The sequence below is a fragment of the Rattus norvegicus genome, chromosome 15 (assembly GCF_021556685.1).
Source record: "Rattus norvegicus strain SHRSP/BbbUtx chromosome 15, alternate assembly SHRSP_T2T, whole genome shotgun sequence".
In the NCBI taxonomy this organism is placed as follows: domain Eukaryota; kingdom Metazoa; phylum Chordata; class Mammalia; order Rodentia; family Muridae; genus Rattus; species Rattus norvegicus.
In genome coordinates this window covers 36669782-36679846 of record NC_141548.1, presented here as the reverse complement: position 1 = coordinate 36679846, position 10065 = coordinate 36669782, and positions in this window count along the sequence as shown.

Genomic DNA, 10065 nt, shown 5'->3' with positions numbered 1-10065 from the left:
CATACAGATCTTTGTTTTTGGCATCTAAAACAAAGCATGCTTTTTTTAATTTAGCATGTTATTTTAAATTTAAATGGCCATTTAATTTTTCTTTTTTTTTTTATTAACTTGAGTATTTCTTATATACATTTCGAGTGTTATTCCCTTTCCCGGTTTCCGGGCAAACATCCCCCTCCCCCCTCCCCTTCCTTATGGGTGTTCCCCTCCCAACCCTCCCCCATTGCCGCCCTCCCCCCATAGACTAGTTCACTGGGGGTTCAGTCTTAGCAGGACCCAGGGCTTCCCCTTCCACTGGTGCTCTTACTAGGATATTCATTGCTACCTATGGGGTCAGAGTCCAGGGTCAGTCCATGTATAGTCTTTAGGTAGTGGCTTAGTCCCTGGAAGCTCTGGTTGCTTGGCATTGTTGTACTTTTGGGGTCTCGAGCCCCTTCAAGCTCTTCCAGTTCTTTCTCTGATTCCTTCAACGGGGGACCTATTCTCAGTTCAGTGGTTTGCTGCTGGCATTCGCCTCTGTATTTGCTGTATTCTGGCTGTGTCTCTCAGGAGCAATCTACATCCGGCTCCTGTCGGTCTGCACTTCTTTGCTTCATCCATCTTGTCTAATTGGGTGGCTGTATATGTATGAGCCACATGTGGGGCAGGCTCTGAATGGGTGTTCCTTCAGTCTCTGTTTTAATCTTTGCCTCTCCCTTCCCTGCCAGGGGTATTCTTTTTCCTCATTTAAAGAAGGAGTGAAGCATTCACATTTTGATCATCCGTCTTGAGTTTCGTTTGTTCTAGGGATCTAGGGTAATTCAAGCATTTGGGCTAATAGCCACTTATCAATGAGTGCATACCATGTATGTCTTTCTGTGATTGGGTTAGCTCACTCAGGATGATATTTTCCAGTTCCAACCATTTGCCTACAAATTTCATAAACTCGTTGTTTTTGATAGCTGAGTAATATTCCATTGTGTAGATGTACCACATTTTCTGTATCCATTCCTTTGTTGAAGGGCATCTGGGTTCTTTCCATTTTCTGACTATTATAAATAAGGCTGCGATGAACATAGTGGAGCACGTGTCTCTTTTATATGTTGAGGCATCTTTTGGGTATATGCCCAAGAGAGGTATAGCTGGATCCTCAGGCAGTTCAATGTCCAATTTTCTGAGGAACCTCCAGACTGATTTCCAGAATGGTTTTACCAGTCTGCAATCCCACCAACAATGGAGGAGTGTTCCTCTTTCTCCACATCCTCGCCAGCATCTGCTGTCACCTGAGTTTTTGATCTTAGCCGTTCTCACTGGTGTGAGGTGAAATCTCAGGGTTGTTTTGATTTGCATTTCCCTTATGACTAAAGATGTTGAAAATTTCTTTAGGTGTTTCTCAGCCATTCGGCATTCCTCAGCTGTGAATTCTTTGTTTAGCTCTGAACCCCATTTTTTAATAGGGTTATTTGTTTCCCTGCGGTCTAACTTCTTGAGTTCTTTGTATATTTTGGATATAAGGCCTCTATCTGTTGTAGGATTGGTAAAGATCTTTTCCCAATCTGTTGGTTGCCGTTTTGTCCTAACCACAGTGTCCTTTGCCTTACAGAAGCTTTGCAGTTTTATGAGATCCCATTTGTCGATTCTTGATCTTAGAGCATAAGCCATTGGTGTTTTGTTCAGGAAATTTTTTCCAGTGCCTATGTGTTCCAGATGCTTCCCTAGTTTTTCTTCTATTAGTTTGAGTGTGTCTGGTTTGATGTGGAGGTCCTTGATCCACTTGGACTTAAGCTTTGTACAGGGTGATAAGCATGGATCGATCTGCATTCTTCTACATGTTGCCCTCCAGTTGAACCAGCACCATTTGCTGAAAATGCTATCTTTTTTCCATTGGATGGTTTTGGCACCTTTGTCAAAAATCAAGTGACCATAGGTGTGTGGGTTCATTTCTGGGTCTTCAATTCTATTCCATTGGTCTATCTGTCTGTCTCTGTACCAATACCATGCAGTTTTTATCACTATTGCTCTGTAATACTGCTTGAGTTCAGGGATAGTGATTCCCCCTGAAGTCCTTTTATTGTTGAGGATAGCTTTAGCTATCCTGGGTTTTTTGTTATTCCAGATGAATTTGCAAATTGTTCTGTCTAACTCTTTGAAGAATTGGATTGGTATTTTGATGGGGATTGCATTGAATCTGTAGATTGCTTTTGGTAAAATGGCCATTTTTACTATATTAATCCTGCCAATCCATGAGCATGGGAGATCTTTCCATCTTCTGAGGTCTTCTTCAATTTCTTTCCTCAGTGTCTTGAAGTTCTTATTGTACAGATCTTTTACTTGCTTGGTTAAAGTCACACCGAGGTACTTTATATTATTTGGATCTATAATGAAGGGTGTCGTTTCCCTAATTTCTTTCTCGGCTTGTTTCTCTTTTGTATAGAGGAAGGCAACTGATTTATTTGAGTTAATTTTATACCCAGCCACTTTGCTGAAGTTGTTTATCAGCTTTAGTAGTTCTCTGGTGGAACTTTTGGGATCACTTAAATATACTATCATGTCATCTGCAAATAGTGATATTTTGACCTCTTCTTTTCCTATCTTTATCCCCTTGATCTCCTTTTGTTGTCTGATTGCTCTGGCTAGAACTTCAAGAACTATATTGAATAAGTAGGGAGAGAGTGGGCAGCCTTGTCTAGTCCCTGATTTTAGTGGGATTGCTTCAAGTTTCTCTCCATTTAGTTTAATGTTAGCAACTGGTTTGCTGTATATGGCTTTTACTATGTTTAGGTATGGGCCTTGAATTCCTATTCTTTCCAGGACTTTTATCATGAAGGGGTGTTGAATTTTGTCAAATGCTTTCTCAGCATCTAATGAAATGATCATGTGGTTCTGTTCTTTCAGTTTGTTTATATAATGGATCACGTTGATGGTTTTCCGTATATTAAACCATCCCTGCATGCCTGGGATGAAGCCTACTTGATCATGGTGGATGATTGTTTTGATGTGCTCTTGAATTCGGTTTGCCAGAATTTTATTGAGTATTTTTGCGTCGATATTCATAAGGGAAATTGGTCTGAAGTTCTCTTTCTTTGTTGTTTCTTTGTGTGGTTTAGGTATAAGAGTAATTGTGGCTTCGTAGAAGGAATTCGGTAGGGCTCCATCTGTTTCAATTTTGTGGAATAGTTTGGATAATATTGGTATGAGGTCTTCTATGAAGGTTTGATAGAATTCTGCACTAAACCCGTCTGGACCTGGGCTCTTTTTGGTTGGGAGACCTTTAATGACTGCTTCTATTTCCTTAGGAGTTATGGGGTTGTTTAACTGGTTTATCTGTTCCTGATTTAACTTCGATACCTGGTATCTGTCTAGGAAATTGTCCATTTCCTGAAGATTTTCAAATTTTGTTGAATATAGGTTTTTATAGTAAGATCTGATGATTTTTTGAATTTCCTCTGAATCTGTAGTTATGTCTCCCTTTTCATTTCTGATTTTGTTAATTTGGATGCACTCTCTGTGTCCTCTCGTTATTCTGGCTAAGGGTTTATCTATCTTGTTGATTTTCTCAAAGAACCAACTTTTGGTTCTGTTGATTCTTTCTATGGTCCTTTTTGTTTCTACTTGGTTGATTTCAGCTCTGAGTTTGATTATTTCCTGCCTTCTACTCCTCCTGGGTGTATTTGCTTCTTTTTGTTCTAGAGCTTTTAGGTGTGCTGTCAAGCTGCTGACATATGCTCTTTCCTGTTTCTTTCTGCAGGCACTCAGCACTATGAGTTTTCCTCTTAGCACAGCTTTCATTGTGTCCCATAAGTTTGGGTATGTTGTACCTTCATTTTCATTAAATTCTAAAAAGTTTTTAATTTCTTTCTTTATTTCTTCCTTGACCAGGTTATCATTGAGTAGAGCATTGTTCAATTTCCACATATATGTGGGCATTCTTCCCTTATTGTTATTGAAGACCAGTTTTAGGCCGTGGTGGTCCGATAGCACGCATGGGATTATTTCTATCTTTCTGTACCTGTCGAGGCCCATTTTTTGACCAATTATATTGTCAATTTTGGAGAAAGTACCATGAGGAGCTGAGAAGAAGGTATATCCTTTTGCTTTAGGATAGAATGTTCTATAAATATCTGTTAAGTCCATTTGGTTCATGACTTCTCTCAGTCTGTTTACGTCTCTGTTTAATTTCTGTTTCCATGATCTGTCCATTGATGAGAGTGGGGTGTTGAAATCTCCCACTATTATTGTGTGAGGTGCAATGTGTGTTTTGAGCTTTAGTAAGGTTTCTTTTACGTATGTAGGTGCCCTTGTATTTGGGGCATAGATATTTAGGATTGAGAGTTCATCTTGGTGGATTTTTCCTTTGATGAATATGAAGTGTCCTTCCTTATCTTTTTTGATGACTTTTAGTTGGAAATTGATTTTATTTGATATTAGAATGGCTACTCCAGCTTGCTTCTTCTGACCATTTGTTTGGAAAGTTGTTTTCCAGCCTTTCACTCTGAGGTAGTGTCTGTCTTTGTCTCTGAGGTGTGTTTCCTGTAGGCAGCAGAATGCAGGGTCCTCGTTGCGTATCCAGTTTGTTAATCTATGTCTTTTTATTGGGGAGTTGAGGCCATTGATATTGAGAGATATTAAGGAATAGTGATTATTGTTTCCCTTTATATTCATATTTGGATGTGAGGTTATGTTTGTGTGCTTTCATTCTCTTTGTTTTGTTGCCAAGACGATTAGTTTCTTGCTTCTTCTAGGGTATAGCTTGCCTCCTTATGTTGGGCTTTACCATTTATTATCCTTTGTAGTGCTGGATTTGTAGAAAGATATTGTGTAAATTTGGTTTTGTCATGGAATATCTTGGTTTCTCCATCAATGTTAATTGAGAGTTTTGCTGGATACAGTAACCTGGGCTGGCATTTGTGTTCTCTTAGGGTCTGTATGACATCAGTCCAGGATCTTCTGGCCTTCATAGTTTCTGGCGAGAAGTCTGGTGTGATTCTGATAGGTCTGCCTTTATATGTTACTTGACCTTTTTCCCTTACTGCTTTTAATATTCTTTCTTTATTTTGTGCGTTTGGTTTTTTGACAATTATGTGACGGGAGGTGTTTCTTTTCTGGTCCAATCTATTTGGAGTTCTGTAGGCTTCTTGTATGTCTATGGGTATCTCTTTTTTTAGGTTAGGGAAGTTTTCTTCTATGATTTTGTTGAAGATATTTACTGGTCCTTTGAGCTGGGAGTCTTCACTCTCTTCTATACCTATTATCCTTAGGTTTGATCTTCTCATTGAGTCCTGGATTTCCTGTATGTTTTGGACCAGTAGCTTTTTCCGCTTTACATTATCTTTGACAGTTGAGTCAATGATTTCTATGGAATCTTCTGCTCCTGAGATTCTCTCTTCCTTCTCTTGTATTCTGTTGGTGAAGCTTGTATCTACAGCTCCTTGTCTCTTCTTTTGGTTTTCTATATCCAGGGTTGTTTCTATGTGTTCTTTCTTGATTGCTTCTATTTCCATTTTTAATTCCTTCAACTGTTTGATTGTGTTTTCCTGGAATTCTTTCAGGGATTTTTGTGTCTCCTCTCTATGGGCTTCTACTTGTTTATTTATGTTTTCCTGGAATTCTTTCAGGGATTTTTGCGATTCTTTCAGGCATTTTTGCGATTCCTCTCTGTAGGCTTCTACTTGTTCTCTAAGGGAGTTCTTCATGTCTTTCTTGAAGTCCTCCAGCATCATGATCAAAAATGATTTTGAAACTAGATCTTGCTTTTCTGGTGTGTTTGGATATTCCATGTTTGTTTTGATGGGAGAATTGGGCTCCGATGGTGCCATGTAGTCTTGGTTTCTGTTGCTTGGGTTCCTGCGCTTGCCTCTCACCATCAGATTATCTCTAGTGTTACTTTGTTCTGCTATTTCTGACAGTGGCTAGACTGTCCTATAAGCCTGTGTGTCAGGAGTGCTGTAGACCTGTTTTCCTCTCTTTCAGTCAGTTATGGGGACAGTGTTCTGCTTTCGGGCGTGTAGTTTTTCCTCTCTACAGGTCTTCAGTTGTTCCTGTGGGCCTGTGTCTTGAGTTCACCAGGCAGCTTTCTTGCAGCAGAAAATTTGGTCTTACCTGTGGTCCTGAGGCTCAGGTTCGCTCGTGGGGTGCTGCCCACGGGCTCTCTGCAGCGGCAGCAACCAGGAAGACCTGTGCCGCCCCTTCCGGGAGCTTCAGTGCACCAGGGTTCCAGATGGTCTTTGGCTTTTTCCTCTGGCGTCCGAGATGTGTGTGCAGGGAGCAGTCTCTTCTGGTTTCCCAGGCTTGTCTGCCTCTCTGAAGGTTTAGCTCTCCCTCCCACGGGATTTGGGTGCAGAGAACTGTTTATCCGGTCTGTTTCTTTCAGGTTCCAGCGGTGTCTCAGGCAAGGGTCCTGCCGCTCCTGGGCCCTCCCCCACGGGAGCCCAGAGGCCGTATACAGTTTCCTCTTGGGCCAGGGATGTGGGCAGGGGTGAGCAGTGTTGGTGGTCTCTTCTGCTCTGCAGCCTCAGGAGTGCCCACCTGACCAGGCGGTTGGGTCTCTCTCTCACCGGGTCTGGGGGTAGAGAGCTGCTGCGGGCCGGGGCCATTTAATTTTTCTTAAGATGAAAATTAAAATTATGAAACTGATTATAACTTAATTGGAGAAGGTTGTTTTCTGAAGCACGATGGAAAAATTAGTGACTGGACTGCGGACAGCACTGCTCAAGTTTCTACTTTCAGAACTGTTGTCTCAGCGATCATAGATCTAGCTTTTTTCGGAGCTGGGGACCGAACCCAGGGCCTTGAGCTTCCTAGGCAAGCACGCTACCACTGAACTAAATCCCCAACCCCCAGAGCAATAATCTTAAAGCCAGAGAATTCCTCCGGCCTCGGCCTTCTTGTGTGATTACAGACACGCACCGACACACCTAGATGCTGCAATGAAGTTTTAAGAAGCAGATTCGGAGCCACTCTGGTTAAATTTTGCTATTGGAGTTCATGAAGATCTGCACAGACAGAGTAGATGGTTTTTAAAGGTTTCTCAGTTGTTTTATACAAGGAGAGTCCTACTATGAAGTGATGATTAGGTTGTCTCATGATAGCAGAGTTCAAAGTTGTGCATAAGCCTCTGCATGTACCACCTTTAAGGTAATTTTTATTTTTGTGCCTGTGCATGCTGTCTGTGTGCGGTATGGGTGGGCATGTGAGTGCAGGTGCCTCGAGGACCAGAACAGGGCCGCAGCAGTCAGAGGCAGTTGTAAGCTGCCTGGGAGGATGCTGGGAACTGGACTCCAGGCTCTGTAGAGCGGCATACACTTAACCTCTAAGTCATCAATCCAATTCCCATGTTTTAATACATTCTTATTCATTATTAATCAGTTATCAATAAATTATTGATTGTGTTTTATCAAACTATACCAAAGGCCAGGGAGGATAGCCAATGAAATAGTAAGTTCAGAGTACCTTCTCTGGTATAATATATATATATATATATATATATATATATATATATATATATACATATACATATGTATATTAGGGGGAGAGAGAGAGAGAGAGAGAGAGAGATACAAAGATATACATCTTTGTGTCATCTCAGTTATATACATGGAATTTTTTCAGACTTGCTGATCAATAGCAAAGTTCCAGGTCAGCTGATCATGAGACAGTCGCCATAGTCTGGCTACCAACTACACAGTTATGAACTCTTAACTATGTTTGTCAGGACAAGGGAAAATGGACACTGCCTTACTCAGTTCTGCTTCAAAAGTTAGGAGAAAGCAGACTTTTACAATATAAGATTTTTTTTTTTATTGTAGAGTCCCCTCCCTTCACAGGAAGTTGTGAAAACATTGCAGCAAATTCTTGAGCAGGTTATACCTGTTTTCTCACAGCATGGCATCACGCCTTAGAACGGAATGCTAATGAGCAGTAGCCATAGGCTATTATTTTAAAAGTCACACATCATCCAGAGTCTCTTAGTCTGTCTCCATCCCAGAATCCCACTTGAGAGCACATCATACACAGTTGATATTGCTCTTTACACAACAATAGAAGGTGAATATATCTCTGGTACTTCCTATCTTTGAGGAGTATCTTTAGGTTTTGAGGGGTGCTGTTCAGGTCTGTGCACTAACTCCTCCCCCGAGGTGGAACTGATATTTGTTTCACAATCCCTTGGTGTCTTGCCTTTGGGAGAGAAAGACCCAGAGGTGAGCTGCCATCCGCACACCACAGTGTCAATGGCTGACGAGCTTGTGGAGCTTGTGTTTGTCAGGCCTGATCCACTGTGAGATGGCTCCCTCTCTTTCCACACTTCCCTGTTTCCTGCCTATCACTCTTTATCATATACTAATTTTCTCCCACTGGAAATTCTCTCTCCTGGACTCTTGAGACAGGAAGTAAACAAACGTCACAGTGTGAGACGGTGGACATTTGCAAGATTCACAAGGTAGTACCTGACTTTACAGAAACAGTAGACAGCTGCTGACCGGGGAGGCTGTCACTTGTACAGCTGTCCTCAAGTCCTGTGGAGAGCTGAGGCTGCAGTGGTCATGATTTGCCACCCACTGTGAGGGACACAGCTAGCTGCCTTGGACTCTTCACCCCAGTGACTCCGATATGCTACTCACTGGGTCACCAGGCTGGACTTAGGGGTAACTGATGCTTATGTCTGTTGCTAATTCCCAATCTGGGGTGGATAGATGTTTCCCAGAGAATGTCCATAGGCCAGTATGATTGAGAAAATCCAACTAAGTTTCCTTCTTCTCAGGTAATTCTAGTGTGCGTCAGGTGGCCAAAAATGCTGTGAACAACCAAGCAGGGGTAGGTAAGGGAGGCACAACCGTGAGCGATCCAAAAAGCTTTACTTGTGATTTCTGTAAACAGGAAAATAGAATCTCTTTCAGAGAGTAGGAAAAGTGGAGGTGCTTGCAAATACATTATACAAGACAAGCTTACGGTCAGTGTACAGTCGGAAAGAGAGATACAAGACTAAATTACAATACAGCATCTCATGAAGACAGAAGTGAAATGCACTCTGAAAATAAATCCAGGGATATCAAAAATAAGGTAGGGGGGGGGGTTTAGCAGCCAATAGCATGAGCTGCTCTCGCTGAGGACTGGGGTCAGGTTCTCACACTTACTGTGGGCTACTCACAATTGCCTGTGACTCCAGCTATGGAGATCTGATGCACTCTTCTGGCCCCCAATGCCCTGTACTCATGAGCACGTGCACACACACACACACACACACACACACACACACACACACACACACACCCCTATACTAGAACAATGGAGTGGGCTTGTCATTTAGGGTATTTTATTGTAAGAGTAACACATCTCACAAAATTTGATTGAAAAAATTTAAAAGCTTTTGCAAAGTAAAATTTGAGGGGATTTCCTAGATTTAATGAAGAATGCCTAAAAGGTGACACCTGAACCCATGGATGAATAGCTGAAAACATTCTTGCTGAATGGAAGAAGATAAGGACGTTCTGTTGCCATCTGTTTTCATCATAAGTCATATGGAATGGGCGGTAATGCCTTGAGGGAAACACAGAAGATGTCATTATTTAGAGTCAAATTATTTTGCAGACAAAAAAATCTTCTCAAAATCTGTAGACAAAAGATAAATGTTAACAATTAAAAAATGGATAAAAAATTAACATATAAATCTATGTGTTTCTATATCAATAACCTAAAATTTAAACACCGTACACTGAGGTATATGGAAAATTGTTAGAGTAATCTAGAATAGCACATGCATGACCTCTACACCAAGCAAGAAGCATGACTGAGAGCAGCTTTGCAACCTCTGCAGGTCCGTCTCAGACACAGGCCCACTCCACACTGACCCGAGACTCAAGTAACCGCCTACAGCATGGCTGACTTCGCCAAGGTTTACAGTTTCGTAGAAAAATTGATGTAAAAATGCTCAAGTCACGAACAGATATGGAAGTTTTGAGGAAGACACACAAAGCTGAAAGACATAAACAGTTGCTATGGAAAGAAGAGAATGCCAAGTTGTTGGCAAGGGCTTTAGTGAGAGGGGCACATTCTCTGCTGGTGGGAAATCTCACAGCCTTGCCAAGTTACTTG